Consider the following 20,954-nt stretch of genomic DNA (forward strand, 5'->3'; position numbering starts at 1 on the left):
GTCCACAAAGTCCTGAATAAGTTCTCTGTAGGCTCCGTCGTCCCCGTCCCTGATGAGGCCGACGATAGCAGAGTCGTCAGAGAACTTTTGTAGATGGCTGTGGGGTGTTTGGTGGGAGAAATCAGCAGTATACAGGGTGAACAGGAAAGGGGCCAGGACTGTTCCCTGTGGGGCCCCTGTACTGCAGACAACCGTGTCCGACACACAGTCCCGAGCCCTCACATACTGTGGCCGGTTGGTGAGGTAATCGAGGATCCAGGACGTGAGGTGTTGGTCCACCCCCGTGAGCTCCAGCTTGTCCCCCAACAGTGCAGGCTGTATGGTGTTGAAAGCACTGGAGAAATCAAAGAACATGATCCTCACAGTGCTTCCAGGCTGCTCCAGGTGGGACAGTGATCTGTCCAGGAGGAAGATGATGGCGTCGTCCACTCCGATGCCAGGCTGGTATGCAAACTGGAGTGGGTCCATAAAAGGACCCACCAGAGGGCGGAGATGGACAAGGACCAGCCGCTCCAGGGTCTTCATCAGGTGTGAAGTGAGAGCAACTGGTCTGTAGTTGTTGAAGTCCTTAGGGTGAGGAATCTTTGGTACTGGTACCACGCAGGAGGTTTTCCACAGCAGTGGCACTTTTCCCAGCTTCAGGCTCATGTTAAAGATGTACTCCACAATCCTGCACAGCTGGTCTGCACAGGACTTGAGGAGCCTGGAGCTGATCCCGTCTGGACCCGTGGACTTCTTCACCTTCAAATTCCTCAGTTGATTCCTCACCTGGATAGTGGAGAGGGACAGATTGGAGCAGGGGGGCTGAGTGTCGGGTGGGGGAGGTGGGTGAATGTCAGGGGGGGCAGTGGAGGGTGTCTGCGACATGAAAGCAGTGGAGAGGGAGGTAGAGGTGAGAATGGGGCAGGAAACAGGGGGGGTGGAAGAGGTGGTGGGGGGATAATGATATATAGGAAATATTAAGGATATAGATGAAAAAAGACTTGACTTTATTGATCCCTTTGAGATGACTCCCTCAGGAAAATTGAATTTCCAGCTGCTTACAAAGTAAGGAAGCAGCACACAAGGCAGTTTGCAAACAACAACAACAACTACTCGCAAACGGGTGTATAAATATATATATACATATAAAAATAAGAAAAAAAATGAACAATAAACTCTTAGCTAAAAATAAACAATAAATTCTTGGTTAAAAATAGAAAGTAGAGATAAGAAGAAAATGAAAATAAATATAGAGGACTGTATATGGCATTGTGTTATTGTACAGTGGATAAATACAAGATACAGTTCAGTCACCAAACACGCTTAATTTTGTGGATTGTTACTCTTCATCTTGTGCCCTGATCAGGTTAATTAATAAGAAAGACAGATGATAAAGCTAAGATTCAACTATAATTCTCCTTGAGCATTAACATTCCAGGTCTGTCCTAATGTATACTTGTTAATTGATAGTATCAAGGATCAGGTAATACTGTATGTACCTTGCATGTACTTTGTGAATGTGGTAAAATGAATCCTTTATATTTTGTTTTTTGATCTTTTGTTTGTTTCAACTCACGCTTATGCACATAAATATGTATATATACTGTATATGGATTTGTATTATTCACCCCTTTGGATGTTTTCCTCTTATATATAAAAAAATATACAAAAAAAGAAACATTTTCAGAAATGGGGGAAAGCTGAAAATTCGGTATACAACAACTGTTGCCTGGGTTCTTCATCAGTCAAAGCTTTATTGTAGAGTGGCAAAGAGAAAACCACTGTTGAAGAAAGCTCATTAAATCTCAACTAGTGTTCACCCAAAGGCATGCGGGTCAACTGGAAGAAGTTTCTTTGAATAAAAAAATATTATTCATTTAATTTGCTGAGTAGCACGTTACCTTTCCTTCGTTAAATCGCCATTACATTGTGACTTCCGCCGGTATGCTTTTAATGTGAAATCTGACCGGAAGTTGGCTGTCATACAACCGCCAGCGTAACAACTCCGAGCCACAGCAACAGCTCCGTGCCACCGCTGAAGTCGATGAAACAGGGTAAACAAGCGGCGTGTTCAGTAAGTATTCAGTATTTTCTTGAGATATACAGTAGCGTAATGCCATGACAGTTTGATGCGTTGTGTAGTCATTTATTTATTTACTAAAACTGTCGGCTTTCTTGTTTAAGGGTCGCTAGCCGAACACAGGTGTATCACTAATTAGCACTTGCTAGAGTTAACAGTCAGCTAATTAAGACAGTTATCAGAGTTTTCGGGTACCATGGTGGACTGACTCGTTAAAATTAAGGTCATTTGCATGTTCGGGTGTCAGTTATCTTATTTATTTTTCTTTTTTATCTGTGCCAGGGTAGGAGTATAGCGGCCATATTCATCGAGTCCATCACACCTGGTGTGGGGGGATGGGTGATTGGTTTCGCAGCACAATGCACTTGACTCGATCCAAATTTAACCTGAAGTCATGCTTATGTGGGCGACGATAATCCAACCATGTTGAAGCAGGCAAAGTTTTTAGAGCCATGCTTTTCAGACAAGGCGCAGTTAATTTCGAACGATTTTAATGTTGGTTGGTTATAGTTATTAAGCAGTGTAGCAAGCCAGGTTTTGCTTGGAATATTACTTAAAAACGTAGTGGACGTGTAACCTAAATCATGCCAGTGGAAATCAAATTCAGAGAATATATATCTTTATATCATAGAAGAAAATAATAAACGAGCAATATGTTAAATGAAGGATTTAGGGAACCTACTGTTGGAGCCATATTGCTCATATATGAAATGTTTCTGTTTGAATACTGGTATTTATGCGTTTTATTTTTATGTTTAGAATTATTATATTATTGTAGGCTACATATTTTCATGAAACAGTGTTATGCCTTGGTTAGTTGAAATGATTGTTCCCCCTATGGTTTGCTTATGGTATCATCTGTGGCTTGATGATTAATTGTCAGGTGTGTTTAAACGGGAAAGCAGGAAGTGATTTCCCTTGGACATGGACGGGGTGATCGTACAGTTTTTTAACCACCGAATACCATCAGTTTACTATCAGTTTCGTTTCATTTGTTGATTATCCATTGGTTGATCGTTTGGAATTGTGCATCCTGATTTATGGAGTTCGTTTGGGATCGCAATAAATTGCTTTGGATTAATTAAGATAGACTACTGGGCGATTGTTGGAAGGTGCGTCTGAAAAGGTTTACCCTGATCTAGACTCGACTGTACTGATTGATTTCATTACACAATAAACTCAATATTTCACAACTAAGTTTAGGTTGGATTTAACAGAAATTGAGTTGGCATAGCACAATAAAAAGAACAGAAGACCAAGTACTCTGTTGTTTGAGTCTCGTCATCAGTTTAAATGCTTCAAAAGTGGCAGGTGGAGAGAGATGGTAAAAATTGAATGTTTGCACTTCCTGTTTCTCAGTTTGCTAAGGGGAAGAGTCCATATGTTACTCAGGTAACATATTGTTTAAAACCCTGTAATCTAATTTAACTAGAAGTGATGCCTAAGCTATCTCATTTTTTATTAATTTCTTTGCAGTTTGAAATGCCACCAAGGATCAGTCTTCTTAAAGATGCCTGTCACCATGTTGTTTTAAAGACTGACAAAACATGGAGATTGGAGGTGAAGTACATCAATGCAGTGAAAGGTAAGATGGTGTTAGATTAGATTAGATTAGATTGTACTTTATTTATCCCTTGGGAAGGTTCCCTCAGGGAAATTGAGGTTCCAGCAGCATCACAAAGACCGACAGTACAGTAAAAAAGTAAAAAGAAAAGAAAAGCACACAGAGTTCAAATAGACAAAAAGTAGAAGTAAAAGCACAAAAAGAGCACAGTTGTGTGTAGGACAGGTACAGTGCAAGTATAAATATATAAATACAAAAATATAATAAATATAATAATATAAGAAAAATGGTACATTGCACAGTAGATATTGCACAGTTATTGTTGTTATTGCACAGAGATATTGTACAGTTATTGTAGTTACTGCACATTTACAGCACTACAGATCTAGGTGTTCAGGTCATGTTGAATGCACCTTCCCCACTCTCCTGCTACTCCTCCCCCTCCCACCAAGTGCAGAGTTATAGAGTTTGATGGCTCGTGGGACAAAGGAGTCTTTGAGTCTGTTTGTTTTGCACTTAGGGAGGAGCAGCCTGTTGCTGAGAATAAATGTTATTGTTGTTAGTGTTAAATGTGTTATTGTTTATCTGGCTGTCTATCTAGATGTATAGATGGACAAGTGGTGATACATTTCTTATCAGTACATATACTCCTTATCAGTTCTTTTGCTTACTATTTTCTTTTTCCAAGAATAGATTCAGAAACAGATGATGATAATTTTTTATTAATTTTTATGTTACATTATGTTGTTTCTAGAGCAGCAACAGTAAAGCTAACAGCAGGAAAAACCACTATATAAACTAATATATCACTAGAAATTAGTCAAAATGTCGGTAAAATAAATACATATTCTTGAAATCGTAATATTGAGTAAAGTTTAGAAAGGATACAGAATACAGACGTCATACAGTAACAGCCATTCATCCTGTCCTCCTCCCTCTGCTGAGGTGATGCACTGCCTGCATGTATCACCTCAGCAGCAGCTGCGTGGCTGAACCGTATACCAGCAGGGTCGCCTTAATAGCTGGCAGTTGGCAGCACATCTCAATCATGCAGCCATGAAGTGAACTTAAATGTTGAAAAGGGAAAAAGCAGGAAGTGGAAGATAAAAATGATAAAAATGGATTTAAAATCCTTTATTCAAAACATGGCAAGGTACAGGAATGTGTTCTTGTGATGGATATAATAATGGATGCAATTTAATGTTTGGGTATTTCTTATAAGTGTAGGATGTACTGTACAGGAAGAACATGTGGGGGAGGCGTGTCGTCTTAAACGTGACTTGTATTGGGATGTCCTGATGTCAGCCTCCTGTATTCACCAGAGGTGGGAATTGTGGAGTCATCAAGTCATCTCCATGCCATGTATTTGTTCTGCTCAGTCACTGAACCAGGTGCATTCACTAATTAGCTCACCTTCCTGGCTGAAGAGCTGTGCTGATTGGACTCAGCTGGTTTAGTGCATGAAAAGAACAAATACAGGGCATGGAGATGATGTGATGACTCCACAATTCCCACCTCTGGTATTCACTCAGTCAGGATTAGGTGGCCCCCCTTACCAAGGTTATAAACATTTTTGCCCTCTGTTCACCATTTTGTACCCTGATGAATGCCTTTTAGGTTGAAACAGGGCAGTGTTTTATCGTTCCATAAGTAGCCATGTTTTGAACAGAGGCATTTAAATCCAACTCAAGTATTTTTGTCCTGCTCCATTGCTTTTTTTTCTCATGTTGACCCTATTCTTTAAGAGCTCCAGCATTTTATTTAGTTTGACAGTATAAAGACAGGGCATGAGCACACCACTACCACTTTTTCATAAATTCTCGTTCTTTATCTACAGTGTGTGTTTTTATACATTTAGCTACAGATCAAAAAACAATTGTAGTGGACATAATTTGTTTTTTTTGTCCTTAATTTTTTTCTTACAGGACGTGGTTTATTCACCCGAGTTTCATTCTGCAAAGGATACTTTGTAGTTGAATGCAGTGGAGATTTGATTGATGATGACGAAGCCCAGAGGGGAAGAAGCTCTTACCACCCCTCATGCTCTACATTTTTGTTTGCATTCAAGTGGAGAGGGAAAACATGGTGGTAAGAGTTTCAGTTACTATACTGCTTTATAGTTATATACATTGTTAAATTTTTTCTTCAACAATATCTTTATTAGATTTTTTAACAACCCTAGAGCTGAATGAAAGGGCAATGTACAACAATATGACAAATAGGTACCAGATCAGCCCATCCCCACAGGTCCGACCATACATTCCTACAGAGTGTGTACCAAGTCAGATTAGTAAGAATAAATACAAGCCTTCAGTATATCATAAAAGAAAGAAAGAAACAAACAAACAAACAAACATATATAGCCTAAAACACAACTGTTGCAGAGAGGGATTAAATGGCAGGGAGAGGTAGAAAAAAAAATTAAGACAAATAAAAATAAAGCTAGAAACAGCACCAAATGATGAATAAGCATGTTTAACAATCACATGACATTGTTTAAATATAAGAGGATTACTGTATTGTGGACTCCGTGTCCACATATGGTAGAAAACCACCCCAGATCTTTTGGAACTCTCCAGGTTTACCCTTCAAATTATACATAGTCTTTTCACCTGGTATGCATGATGCTAATACATCTTTCCAATGCATAGCTATACATTTGTTGGCTGTAATAAGGGCAATTCTAAAAAAAATTTGAGTTGGTTTTTATTGACTTTCAACATAGATGTGTCACCCAGGAGAATTACTCTTAGCTCTGCGGGGATGGTTAGTCCTGTAATATCATTAAGCACTTTGACTATAGACATTTTATGTAGTCTGTCAGGGGTATAGTATGTTCTATGAATAAGATTGTATTGTGTAATTTTATGTCTAGAGTTAAAAGAAAAACACTGACTACTAGTACACAATGATCCCCTTCTTCAAAATTACACTCCAGGTCTTCTTCCTGTTTACATTTCACTCTTAGCTCTTCCCAACCTCTAATCTGAGAAATTCCTGAGTAAGAGTAGTATATTTACGCTGCCTGTGACGCATACCGGGACTTCTGTGAGATCGAAAGCTGTTGTTTACTGTGTCTCTCTCTTTCTCTATCCATCTTGGCTGTTTTTCTTCGATTTCTGAGTATTTCATAGTCAAACTGGTTTTGTACTGCAGCTAACGTTAGACTTTATAACTTGTACGTACTTTGTCGAACCGCTTTTCTGTTACTGGGTAGTCTGTTACTGCCCGGTTAGCTTCCTAGGCTTAGCCTAGCTCACTGCTTTTTGCCTTTCACCGCAGTCGACACAGCCTCGACAAACAAGTGTTACGATGGCTCGTGCTGACTGTTCTGCAGTTGCAGATAGGGTGTCTCTATTAGAGAGACGTGTCCGTGAGCTAGAACAGCTTCTCTCAGTTAGAAACACGGGCACTGCAGATAGTGTTAGCCCCAGGCCTGATAGCAGGCCTGCTAGCCTTAGCACTAGCTTAGTCTCGTCGGCAGCTGCTGTGGAATTTGTCCCTGCTCGGTCGCGGCGTGGAAGGCGCGGGAGCAAGCCACTGGTTGTGTGGTCTGAGAGCAGATGGCCTTCATCCTACTGGAGTCGGCGCTGCTGCTTTGTCTAGCAATATAGACAGGTGTTTGATGCAGGTTTGACATCAGGGATGTAGCATTTGGCAGGTCACAGGTGACTAGAGAGCCTGCTAGCGATACAGTCAATGCTGGTGTGGAGTCTAGTTAACATGGTATTGTAGTGCAGAGTACCAGACTGATACCCTAGTTTGCAACATTGAGACTGTCACCTTCCCCCGCCACTCTCTCATTGAATCATGCTCTAAATATGCGCGGGGCTTCTAACCGACGTGTACCCGGTTACACGTCTGAGATTTATGATCTCTTTCTATCGCAGTTGCCTCCATTCAACCGCCTCCTAATCCCATTAAATCAAAGCCATTCCAGTAGTTATCAGACAAAAACGTTTATTCAACGTTATTCTGTTATTCTTAACCCTGTTAAAAGAGCTTTTTCCTCACTCGAATCGAGGGTCGAAGGACAGAGGGTGTCGTCTCTGTACAGATTGTAAAGCCCTCTGGGGCAAACTGTGATTTGTGAATTTGGCCTATACAAATAAAATTTGATTTGATTTGATTCTTGTAGACCTATTTCAAATAGGTACTAAATTAAAGCCAACATAACAGATAAATCACAGAGCTTCATTTAACATTTTAAGGCTTAGGCCTACTTATGACAGAAAGTAAAATGAGTTGAAAATAAAATCTATCATTTTGACAGAAAAGAAAACGTGAGTGAAAGCTGAAAAAGGTTTAACCTTCTTCTTTAATCATTGTTTTAACTATTTCTCACAGTTGTACAATTTGTTTTTAAACTTATAGTTCAAACTGCATCCCTCTCTCGCAACGGAAGCTGCCTCTGAATTTTAATACGTCTCATAGTAAAAGTAATCTGGAATTGGCGATAGAAAGAAACTAAAAAAGAAGCCAAAGTATGCTGAAGTGAGAGGAAAAAACTTCACCTTTATATCCACAAAGCTAAAAAAGTAGAGGGGGAATCTCACAATTATTCACTAAAACTGTCCGGGGGGGGGGGGGGTGTTTTTTTCCTCCTCTTTAGACGCGAGGATATGTGATCAGGTCGTAAAAAGCCGACACAGAACACCAACCAACAATATAATGTATACAACAACACGTAACAATAAAGGCTAAAATAAAAAGCCATTACAATTTTTTTTCGATTGCTAAGGAGCATTGGTCGAAACTGAAGCGACATGTTCAAAACTCTTAACACAGTCTGCATTTCCATCTTGCAGCTCAGCTCAACAGTTAATCTCATGCCCAAAAGTGTGTCTCACAACACACACAATCACTCTTAACAAACGGAACGGCAAAATACTAACAACAAAGAACATTACATCAAATACATCTTATATTTCAAGTTTGAATGATTTTTGTCAGGTAAATCAGTATTTTATATAGGATCTTTTGCACTTTAATGGTTCTAAATTATAGTATATGCTGTAATATATTGCAACAACACTGAATCAGGAATGCAGAGATTTATTCAAGAACATTTGTGCTTTTGCATAAGTACTTCAGGACCATACAAAAAATAAAGATTACGTAAACAGAATAATGCAGAATCTCAGAATTCCAGGGGTAGAATACAAATTACAGTAAGAGATAAAACTAAACTCCTTCCTCTCCTGGCTGCTCTTCTCTCTCTACCAACTTTGCCCGCTGCTCTTTGATCCATACTTGCACAGGAAAAAGAATCAGAAGCCACTCCTTTTGTATATGCTGTTATGGCTACTCTTGCATTCAAAAAAGGTCAGAGTAGTTTCTGAGGAGGAGGTCCACGACTCACTAAATAATAAGCACTCGCGGAGATGTTTCCAGTTTCAACAAAAAGTTTTGAATTTATTTACATAAACAGAAATATTCTCCGGGTTGACTTCAGACAATGAGCAAATAAAAAACGTAATTTAGTGGTTGATAAACTGTTTCACTCCTCACTCCTTCAACACAAAAAACAGACAAAAGCACAAACCAGCTGTCCTCTCTCCCTAATCACAGGAGGAGGATGGCCTGACTAGGAGGAGGGACCTGAGCAGCAAAACGATCATAAATAATAGTTCATGTACAATATATATCCTGAATAGTCATCCTTATCATTAGCATTATTTTATACCATTACCATATACCATTTTCCAAATAATTAATACAAAGAATCAATAGGCTCCAACATCCCGGCCCCTAATTGTTGGCTTTAGCAAAACAATTACATAAATAAGATTCAAAAGGAGCCAAAATAGAACAATTACACAAGGGAAATTAATTATGCTCTTTAAATTCAAAGTCCATTCAGTTACTTGATGATGACTATCTGTCTTCTCAAAGTTCATAATCGTGTCAGAATATCTGAAACAGTCCATAGTGAAGGCTGGAAAATCACGGCCTCTCTCCATTTATCCTGCTGCCTCCATTAGAAGACAGAGCTTATCTATTGGTCGTTGAATCGCACTGCTTTTGGTTTTAACCAAAACACTTCTCACACAGCCCTTGGCATCTGGAAATGTCTTTACAACACGGCCCATAATCCATGAGTTCCTTGGTGCTGTGTTATCAACAATGATGACCAGATCTCCAGGACTCAAGTTCCTTTTTATGCTCTTCCACTTACTTCTTTCTTGCATGAGAGGAAGATACTCTTTTGTCCACCATCTCCAGAAGAGATCTGTAAGGTACTGTGCTTGTCTCCACCTCTTCCTTGAATAATGATCTCCTGGTGGCATAGTTGTTTCGCTTTCAGTTGGAGCAAATGGTTTGGGGTTGGTGGTTCCAAATCATTGGGTTCACTTGACACTGTAGTTATCGGTCGGTCATTCAGGATGGCTTCTACCTCACACAGTGCTGTTGATAGAGTTTCATCGTCCAGCGTTTGTTGTTTTAGAACAGATGTGAGGATCTTTTTGACTAGTCTGATCAGTCTTTCCCAGACTCCGCCGTGGTGGGCTCACAAAGGAGGGTTAAGTCCATTTTACTCCCTCTGTTAAAAGGGTGTTTTGAATCTTCTGATGATTCAGCTCTTTCAAAGCTTCTTGTAGTTCCCTTTGGGCCCCGACAAAGTTTGTCCCACAGTCCGTCCTGATACTTATAACTGCTCCTCTCCTGCAGATGAATCTGCGTATAGCATTTATGCATGAGTCTGTGGTTAGGAAGTTTGCCATCTCCAGGTGGATAGCTGACTCACCAGGCAGTGTGTCTGACTCCTTCTTAGCTGACTTAGCAATTTAAGTAGTTTTTTCACCTTCAATATCCAGGCTACGGACCTCTGAAGTCGGTTCCATGATGAGTGATACTTGATTAATGTGCATATCGGATGTTGGTTTTCAATCCTCACAGTTAACTGTGATCTCCTTTTCCACACTGTTAACTGTGACCTCCTTTTTCACCTCAGGGTCATTTGCTGATATCTCTCCTAGACCTTGTGTGATCTTTGGCCATGTCTTTTTTTCCTCTGACCAGGTATTCAGGACCTCTCAGCCATCTTGATCTTAAGAAAGATTCCACGTGCAATCCTCGTGATGCGTCGTCAGCTGGATTGTCTCTTGAATTTATGTATCTCCACTGGCTTGTGTGAGAGAGATCATGGATCATTGCAACTCTGTTGGATACAAATGTATGAAATCTCTTTGTTTGATTGTGAATATACTTCAATACAGGTGTACTATCTGTCCAGAAAGTTGAATCTGTGAGTGGTAAATGCAGCTCCTTCCTCAGCATCCGATCCACTTTTACAGCCAATGTTGCTGCAGTGAGTTCAAGCCTGGGTATGGTGATCTGCTTGAGAGGTGAGAGTCTGGCTTTTCCAAATATAAAGGAGATATGGATTTTGCCTTGGTGATTTGTTAGTCTAAGGTAGCTTACTGTACCATAACCTGACTCACTTGCATCGCAGAAGTGATGCAGCTCAGCGGTCGCCACTGGGTCGTAGTTCTCAGGCTTTATACATCTTGCTGCTTGAAACCCACGTAACTGAATTAATTCCCCGATCCATCTCTGCCAGGGCATTGCAAATTCCTGTGGAATAACTTGATCCCATCCATACCTGGATTTGCAGAGCTCTTGCAGTAGTTGTTTGGCTTTCAGGATGAAAGGAGAGAGAAAACCTAATGGGTCATAAACTGAACTTACTGTGGAGAGTATACCTCTTCTGGTTGCAGGCCGGCTGTTGACAGTTACTTTAAAGCTGAAGGTGTCACTGTGGGTGTTCCAGTGGATTCCAAGTGCAGGCTCGACTGTGATTTGTTCTTTCAGCTTTTCTTTACCCAGGTCCAGTTCCTTGACTGCCTTTGCTCTGTGATGCTCAGGAATGCTTGCTAACACCTCACAGTTATTGCTGACCCATTTTGTCAATGTGAAACCTCACTGATCGCAGGCTTTAGTGAGATCTTTGACAAGCTTTATGGCTCGGTCTGCTGTTGCCACAGATCGGAGGCAATCGCCCACATAAGTTAGTTTTGATGGTTTTCATAACTTCATCAGAGTAATGCTTCTGGTTGTCATCAGCAGTTTGACGCAGGGCAAAATTAGCAATGCTCGGGGATGATACAGCGCCAAAGAGGTGAACTTTCATCCTGTAAACATCAAGCGGTTTGCTGATATCACCCTCTGGCCACCACAAAAACCTCAGAAAGTCTCTGTCCTTTTCATCAACATGTACTTGATAAAACATTGCCTCAATGTCTGCCATAACTGCAGTTTGTTCTTGGCGAAACCTTAATAGCACTCCGATGAGGGCGTTTGTTAAGTCTGGACCTTGGAGGAGCTCCTTATTCAGAGACGTTCCTTGAAATGAGGATGTACAGTCAAACACCACCCTCAGTTTGAGTTTTCGCTTGTGGTAGATGCCATCATGTGGGATATACCAGACCCGTCCATCCCCTCTGCGAAGCTGCTGAGGTGGAACCTTCTCTCCATAACCCTTTTTGAGAATGTCCTCCATGAAGGAGGTGTATTCCTCGGCATACGTCTTATCCTTCTTAAATTTTTTCATAAGGTGCAGTGTGCGTTCCTTTACCGTATCATAGTTATCAGGCATGACCTTGTCTTTATCCCTGAAAGGCAGTGGTAAATGACAGTGGCCATCTTTAAGGAATGCTGAGCTGGAATCAATCTCCATAAAACGTTTATCCTCAACTGACATCTCAATTTTCTCCTCATACATGTTCTCAGAGAAATCCTGGTTATATTGTCTGATGAGTAGATCCTTCAACTCAACAACAGAGATTCTGTTACTTGACACTGCAATGGGCCCAGCACGTTCTGCAGGACTATTAACACTGAGTGGTCCAGTTACCACCCATCCCAGTAAGGTTTGGACTGCATATGGTCCATTATCATGACTGTTTATTATTTTCCATGGCTCCATTGCTCGAGGAACATCAGTCCCAATGAGGAGTTCAATGTCTGCCTCAATTTCCTTTAACTGAGATAAGGCCACCTCTCCAAATCAGCTTCTGTGATTATGTTTTCCTTTGAGACAGGGATTTTGTTCTGCGTGTAAACTTTCGGCAGGTCCAGATATGTGCAGCCCTCCAAGTCTCCCACCTCCAGTCCTCTGACCTCATAGGTCCCTGCAGGGTTTTCCTGTCCCATTGTTCGCAAAAGTATCTCTGTTTTGCGTCCTTTCGCATTCAACAGGTTCATTAGATTTTCTGTGCAAAATGTTGCTGTGCTGCCTGGATCGAGGAAGGCATAGGTCTGAATATACCTGCTCCCTTTTGCCACCTTAACTCTGACTGGAACAATCGCAAGTGCACAGTCTCTCCCGGCCCCAGTTCCATCACCTGCTGAAACGAGCACTGCTTATGGGGTTATCTTCTGTCTCAGCAGTGGCTTTTGGTTGATTTTCCTGTTTTGGGCCTTTTGCACTTTGAATATGAAGTACAGTAGGATGTTTCATTTGACAAACTTGACACATTAATCTTCTTTTTTGCTTAGATGACCTTTTAGTAGGCAACCAAAGCAGTATCCATGGCTTCTTAAGAATTCAACCTTGTTGTCATGTGACTGTGTTTTGAATTGTGGGCGGTCGATCAGAGTGCGTTTTACAGCGCATCCTGCTTTCTCTGTATTCACTGCTACTGAAGTAGCGAAGCTGCTGTTTTTGCCTCTTATTAATTTTGGTTCATTTTTACTTCTTGGGATAGACTTTTTTGTTGTCATTTGGTCTTGAATGTCCCCGAACAACGGATCCAAAAGCATCTTAGAATGTTTTTCCACAAAATCCACAAGGTGCTGAAATCTGATTCTCCTGCCAGTTCTCTGTTGTGTCTCATAGGCTGTGGTTCGCCACCTTTCCCGGAGTTTGTAGGGTAGTTTGGATGCTATTCGCCTTAGGTTTGATGGGATCTCGAGTTCCTCTAAATACTGTAAATCTTGCATTACATTACAACATGCTCTCAAATACATTGCATATGCATGCAGCGTTTTCCCATCCTCGGCTTTAATCGCTGTCCAGTTCAAGGCTTTTTCCAGGTAAGCTCCAGAAACTTTCATTTCATTCCCAAAGTGCTCTTTTAAGAGGTGTCTTGCTTCACTATAGCCCCTGCTCCCATCCATGTGCAAGTCTCTTGGTAAACCAGAGATAAACTGCTCAAGATAGTAGAGTCTGTCCTGATTATTTTTAGTCTTGTCTTCAATCCAAGTGTTCAAATGCATGGATAAAAGACTGATATGCCAATGGGTTACCATCAAACACAGAAATCTCTCTTGCAGGTAACAGACAGGTTTTGCTGTGAGACAATGAGTTCTGCTAAGTCATTTGTCTTTGTCTTTGAATAACCACATCCAAGTTATCATGAGCAGCATTAGTTATGGTGTGATTATGATTTGCAGTTTCGTTTTTATGTTTTTCAGTTAAATTCTTGTTTTGAGGTTTATTTTCTGGTGTGTTGGTACCCCTTGTAGGTGGAGGTCTGTGGAGACTTAAGATGGTTTGGTGAAGTGGAGTTTTGGGTATTGCACCTAACTGTGCAAATTCTACATTGCTCTCCATTGTTTCTGGTTCATGGTGAGAGTCATAATACTCCTTCATGCCATCACCCAGAGCTTCCTGATCCACCTCATCACTTTGAAGGATTTTTATTTTAGCAGTTGATGCTGCGAGGTCTGCTTCCAGCTCCATTTGCTCCATCTTTGATTTCAGTTTTGTTTCCTCCAGTTGCAAAGTGTGTTTTTCTTTCAATGCAGCAGCTCGAGCCATCACAGCAGCTTGTTCCGCTTTGGCCTTTTTTAACTCTGAGGAGACTGAGGAAGATCTGGAGGTTGATGATCCAGTGGAAGTGGAAGACTTTGATTTGTGTGACACATTTGATATGCTGTCCAGTGGTCCAACTTTTGATTGTGCAATTTCTCTTTTCCATGTTTCAACATCTTTCATGAAGTAATTCAGGTTAGTTATTCTGGGTTCATACCAGTCATAATAATCATTTTCCTTTTCCTCCTCTGATAAGAGCTCTTGCACAGATTTGTGAGCATTTTTAAATTCATCCACAGCTCCTTTAAACGCTTCAAATGTGTCTTTGACTTTATCAACATTTCCAACGTCAGTCATCAAAGCCTTTATTTCATTTGTCCTCCTCGTGCATGCTCCCAATCTGCCTCTGCGCGAAGCAATGCGCGATTTCAACATGTCCTCAGACTCAGTTGCGGTCTCAGGTGTGTCAGACATCATCACAAATAACCACACAAATTCCTTTAATTTCCGTTAAGTTCATTCTTAAACATCATTCCAACGTCCCCGTTTTATTGCAATCCACATCCACAATCCACAACTTTGCCTTCCATAGTGTTCGATTGTTTCTTTGTAGCGCAACGGCGCATTCGTTCATAGAGTCGATCAGCTGATTTTAGTCACGGCCCGCCGGCTGCTTTCTTCATCTGTCGGCGAGTGATCCGCCGACTTTCCACTTTCCTTCCTTGCATTCAAAAAAGGTAAAAAAAACCCTAGTTTCTGAGGAGGAGGTCCACGACTCACTTAATAATAAGCACTCGCGGAGATGTTTCCAGTTTCAACAAAAAGTTTTGAATTTATTTACATAAACAGAAATATTCTGCGGGTTGACTTCAGACAATGAGCAAATAAAAAACGTAATTTAGTGGTTGATAAACTGTTTCACTCCTCACTCCTTCAACACAAAAAACAGACAAAAGCACAAACCAGCTGTCCTCTCTCCCTAATCACAGGAGGAGGATGGCCTGACTAGGAGGAGGGACCTGAGCAGCAAAACGATCATAAATAATAGTTCATGTACAATATATATCCTGAATAGTCATCCTTATCATTAGCATTATTTTATACCATTACCATATACCATTTTCCAAATAATTAATACAAAGAATCAATAGGCTCCAACATATGCTTTCTAATGAGGCCAAACGCAGTGAGACAGTTAAGCCCACATGCATTTCTGTTTTGCAGACTGTGTTAAGAGTTTTGAACATGTCGCTTCAGTTTCGACCAATGCATCTTAGCAATCGAAAAAAACTAACAGTTTTTGTTTTCAGCAGGACGACATTTGCGCATGGAGAAGATGAGCGCCGCGCTCTTCTCAAGTCCTCCGCAGCCTATTCTACACAGCAGCTGTCTTGCCTTTAAGTGGTCTCGCGGGTCTGAAAAACACAAATAGCTGTGGCCGCGGGTTTTTTTTATATATCACAGAACATTGTGCCCTATGCATCTATTGTGTATGCGGATAACTGCACTAGTGGGAACATTTAATTGTATAGTTAGTTAATGTTTTTATCTGAAGCTTTTAGGCAACATTATCACCCCTAAAAATACTATAGGCCTATATATTGGTGAGAAATAAACGAGGAGGAAAAATGACGCGTAAACTTTTCTAAACGGTTATGATTTATTATCCGCGTACCCGTTTACACGTGTAGATGTTGACACCCCTATAAACCACAATAATTTAATCTTGATCTCCACCTCTGACAGTGGGGAAATGTCTTAGCAAGCACCTTACACAGTCTCGCATAATAAAATACCAAAGCTAATCACAATGGCATCCCGTCATCCCTACCTGCATAGGCAGCCAAATCTAACTACTAAAAGGTACCTTGTTCCAATTCCTTGGCTTTATTAATATTAGATCACTGTCAACCAAAGCCTTACTGATTAATGATTTGATTACTGATCATAAGCTGGACATGATTGGCTTATGTGAAACATGGCTGAAATCTAATACTTTTCTGCCATTAAATGAAGCCTCCCCTCCTGATTATAACTATGCCCATGTTGCTCGGGCCTCTAAACAGGGAGGAGGCGTTGCTCTAATCTACATCTATCTATTTTCAGTTTAAGCTCCAACCAGGAAATTAAATTTACTTCTTTTGAGGCCCTGGTGTTAAAACCATCTCCATCAAGTAGTAACAGGCTTTCCCCTGGTGGTAATCTACAGACCTCCAGGGCCTTATTCCCAGTTCCTAGAAGAATTCGGTGAATTTATTGCAGATCTTGTAACTAGTTCAGATAAGATCCTAATTATTGGGGATTTCAATATCCACTTAAATAAGCCTTCTGACTCTCCTAGTCAGTACTTCTCAAATGGTGGGGGGCGCGGTGAGGTGTCGGGGGGGCGTGAGAGGCAGGTCAGGACTTTCATTTCATTTTCATTTTCCACTGTCATTATTAGTAGCCCCATTCACACTGCTGTTTGCATGCGGGGATCCTGCGCCAATTCTCCCCATCTGCCTCTGTGTGAAAGTTTCAGATGCGGCGAGGGGTGAAATTTCCCTCTGCCTCTGATGCTCCTACGGAGGTATCAGAGGCACAGTATTGGCGAACCGAACCAGTGTGAGCAGATAAGCCGACGGTGGGGAGCGGGGGGTTGTCGATCTGATGGTGTTCACTGTGTGATAACTAAACAGGTCCGACACTCAATAAAATGTAGAGAAATGTCCCACAAAGCAATGTTACAGGACCAAACAACAGTAACGTGGTAACTGGTCGTGTCTTTGGCAACTTATGAGGAAAAAAATACAGCAATTATATGTGGAAAAGTGTCTGTCAGCCTGTCGGTCCAACCGACTCTTCGTCACATTTCTGCCCGAAAAACGGCGTCTGTCCCCGGCAAAAAACTTTAACTCGGCAAGTGTTTGTCGCGGTGAAAAACATCACTGCTAAGTCAGCCCTACTGACCGAGACTTCAGTGATCTTTCCTCCATAAAACAGCCTCCCTCCCTGCGAGTGACAGACGGCGTCCCGTTTACTGATGGTGATTATGTAATTAAGAGAAAAATGTAACTTTGTCATTTTCCAGGATGTTTGGTGGGTCAGGATCCCACATTAACTGCATCCATATGATGATAAGTGTGTACATGTTTAGATTTTTCAGTGCGTAGTAAAATAACGTTTAAAAAAAAGCAATATTGTTGCAAATGTTGCACAAAAAAAATTAAAAAGTCCTTTTTGAAAAGGAATAAGCTGATGAAGCTGACAAGTGACCAATGTTTACAGTTTAAAGTTTTGAATGTTAATGTGTTAAGTCTATAAAAATGCACATCCCAGTGAATCATTTGCGCTTTTTTCTCTGTTTTGAGAATCACAGTCTTGTTTAAATGTTACAAATTGAGTTAACAATGCCTTGCAAATTGATTCACTTTGAAACGAACTTTGCCTCCAGTGGGTCTTTACCTGTCACATCGGCTCCGGAAAAACTTAAGTTTTAACACAGTTCCTCGTTTTTATATGTTGGATCACCTATGCCCAGCTTTTATTGTATTTTTTTTTTTTAAAAAACATGGCCTATAGCTTTTAAACCATCGGGCTTATGGTTCCCTCACCGGAGAAGCGAAAGCAAACACGGAAGCAGTGACGCCGAAACCGCACTAGCGAGGCGCCAGTTTTTAAAAACCAGTTTGTTTGTTTTTAAAAACCTTTTTAACTCCACCAACAAGTGGACTATCTGCCGGCACCAGGGCCGGGGTCCAACTCACCTCCCCTGTGGTGGTACTGTGTCCCGGGGTGACGGATCCCCAGCACAGGCTGAAGCATGATGGCGGTCTGTGAATCTTGTCTCCCCACCCTTTCAAAACTGAGGGAGAGTGTCTGTGGTCTGAAGGCTGACCTCAAGGAGAGGGACAAGATCCTTATGGATTTCTCCACCGTCGCCACGACCCAGTCAAAACTGATCGCCCACCTGAAGGCATCCGGCGCTGGTGACCGGAGCATGATGGCCGCGGACAACACCACCCTGCCGTGGACCGGCTCCATAACCACCGGATCTCCGGCACCAGCACTCGCCGAGCTCCGCTGGCACCACCAGGGAGCCAAGCCAAAGTCATCGGCACCCTCCACCTCCTGCCTTCGCCCCGCGGAGTGGCAGTGCTCCATCAGGGAGGATGGAGTGGCGGCTCCAGCACCGGTGAGCTCAACGCCACTGAAGCCGAGGGAATCCTGGTCAGTGGTGACCAGAGGCGCCGGGGCTCGTCCATCTCCCCCTGCTCCGCCTCCGGACCTTCCGCTGGAAAACAGGTACGACATCCTAAGCCTGCAGGATTTCCCTCCCATGGGAGCGTGCTCCAGCTCGCCTCCGGGACCTGTCCACCCAGCCGGTCGTGGCTCTCGCCAGCCCAGGAGCCGGGGTCCGCGCGTCCACCCTGGCCCCTCCTCTCCATCTCGGCCAGAAACAACCGCGGGCCGGCGCCACCAACCCCGGGTCCCATTCCGCCAGCGGCGCACCTCCAGGCACCCCGCGGAGCAGTGCACCCCCTCCGTGCTGGTCGTCGGGACCTCGATGGTCAGGCACGTGACGGTGCATGGCGGCCGGACCTTCTGCCACCCTGGAGCCCGCGTCAAGGAGGTTGAGTCCTCCGCCCTCCAGCTGTGTGCTCAGCACAGCTCGGCCTCCACGCTGGTCCTGGAGGCCGGAATTAATGACCTCAGAAACCAGCAGTCCGAGATCCTGAAGCAGGACTTCAGGTCCATGGTGGACCGCCTGCTGGACACGGGGAAGCGGCTGGTTATTTCCGGCCCGCTTCCCCCGCCGCGCTATGGTGACGTCATCACCAGTCGCCTCCGCCAGCTGCACCTGTGGCTGAAGGGATACTGCCTTGCCAAAAGTATCCCATATGTGGACAATTTTATCGCTTTTTTAAACAGACCCCACCTTTTTAAACCAGACGGCCTACACCCAAATCAGGAGGGGTCAAGGCTTTTATCAGTCAACATTGACCTGACTGTCCGCACCACAACCACCTCCTGACTCACTACACCCATACACAGGCCCCCTGCATCTCACTCACACTCACCTCCACCCCCCCCCACCTACACCATACACACCCCTCCCTCAGTGACCCCAGTGGCACAGGACAATATTCACACAATAGAAACTATAATATCACACAGACAAATGAGACCCAGGACTGTTTTTAGATCAAACTGTGTTTTTAACATTCCACTGAAAAAAAGTGATGAGTGCACGTTCAGCACAGATGTTAAAATGGCTGTGCTGAACGTGCGCTCTCTTTTAAACAAATCTTTTATTATAAATGATATTATTTTAGATAATAACCTGGACAGCATTCTCCTAACAGAGACATGGCTTGGGACTGACGCACCTGTTGTTCTCACCGAGGCTTCCCCACCAAATTTTAACTTTTTATTTTCTACTAGGGGGTGCAGAAGAGGGGGCGGTACTGCTTCAATCACAAAGACCAACATGCACACAAACGAAGTCAATTTTAACAAATACTCTTCTTTTGAATACCATGCCTTCGTTTTTAGCAGTCCACCCATCCTCTGCATAGCTGTCTACCGACCACCCCAGTATTCCACTTCTTTTATTAGTGAATTCTCAGAGCTTTTATCAATTATTCATACCTCTTTTAACAGAATTTTAATAACCGGTGATTTTAATTTACACGTCGACATCTCCTCAGACTTAATGTCCAGAGAATTTTTAAACCTTTTACACTGCCTCGATTTTAAGCAGCACGTCACGCAGCCGACCCACAGCAGGGGACGCACCTTGGACCTGGTTATATCTTATGGTCTGTCCGTTGGTGCGCCCTCTGTTGTGGACCTGGCTGTGTCTGACCACTTTTGTGTGTTTTTTACAATCACCAGTTTTAATCAGCGGGAGGCCCCTGTGAGAACAGTGAGGAAACGCTACCTAACTTCTGAAGTGGCTGCAAATTTTATCCAGATCTTACAGAGCACTCCTGCCGAAATTCTACCAGCACCCTGCGATTTTATTACTGACAACTTTAACAATAAAATAAAGTCAACACTCGACTCAGTGGCTCCACTTCTTATCAAAACGATTAAAACAAGACCTACACCCCCGTGGAGAACTGAGGAAATTAAAAAACTCAAAAGGGAATGCAGGAGTGCTGAAAGGAGATGGAGAAAATCAAAGTTGACAGTTCACCATGACATACTACGTCAACACCTCAAAATTTACAATAACACAGTCAAACAGGCAAGAATCTCCCACTTCCAAAACCTAATCCATGACCATAAAAACAACCCCAAATTCTTATTCTCCACAATCGATCTTTTAACAAACAAAAATTTTAAAAAATCCTCCAAGACACCAGATAACGCCCTTTGCGAGGATTTTGCAGACCACTTCAGAAGAAAAATCAATGACATCAGATCAAGTCTTTTATCCCAACAGCTTTTAACACCTGGATCATTGCTTTTACCCGAGGAAACACTGGAGAGTTTTGCCCTGGTTGATGCGAGGACACTTGGTCGAGTTTTCACCCAGGTAAAACCCACAACCTGCCTTTTAGATCCCATTCCCACACCGTTTT

At 42.4% G+C, this 20,954-nt stretch overlaps 1 long non-coding RNA gene across 3 annotated transcripts in view; it reads left to right on the plus strand.

Moving 5' to 3' along the window:
* Nucleotides 1-1,967: 1,967 nt before the first annotated feature.
* Nucleotides 1,968-20,954, plus strand: part of LOC311253640 — a 35,487-nt gene continuing 16,500 nt past the window's right edge. For 2 of the 3 annotated variants that reach the window (XR_014621748.1, XR_014621749.1), the window contains exons 1-3: nucleotides 1,968-2,056; nucleotides 3,539-3,647; nucleotides 5,552-5,714. This is a non-coding gene — a long non-coding RNA (uncharacterized lncRNA). Of the gene's footprint in view, nucleotides 2,057-3,538; nucleotides 3,648-5,551; nucleotides 6,294-20,954 lie in introns of those variants that run through there. The other variant, XR_014621750.1, reaches the window with a different exon arrangement.

The sequence above is a fragment of the Pagrus pagrus genome (assembly GCF_965226575.1).
Source record: "Pagrus pagrus genome assembly, contig: HAP1_SCAFFOLD_27, whole genome shotgun sequence".
Lineage (NCBI taxonomy): Eukaryota > Metazoa > Chordata > Actinopteri > Spariformes > Sparidae > Pagrus > Pagrus pagrus.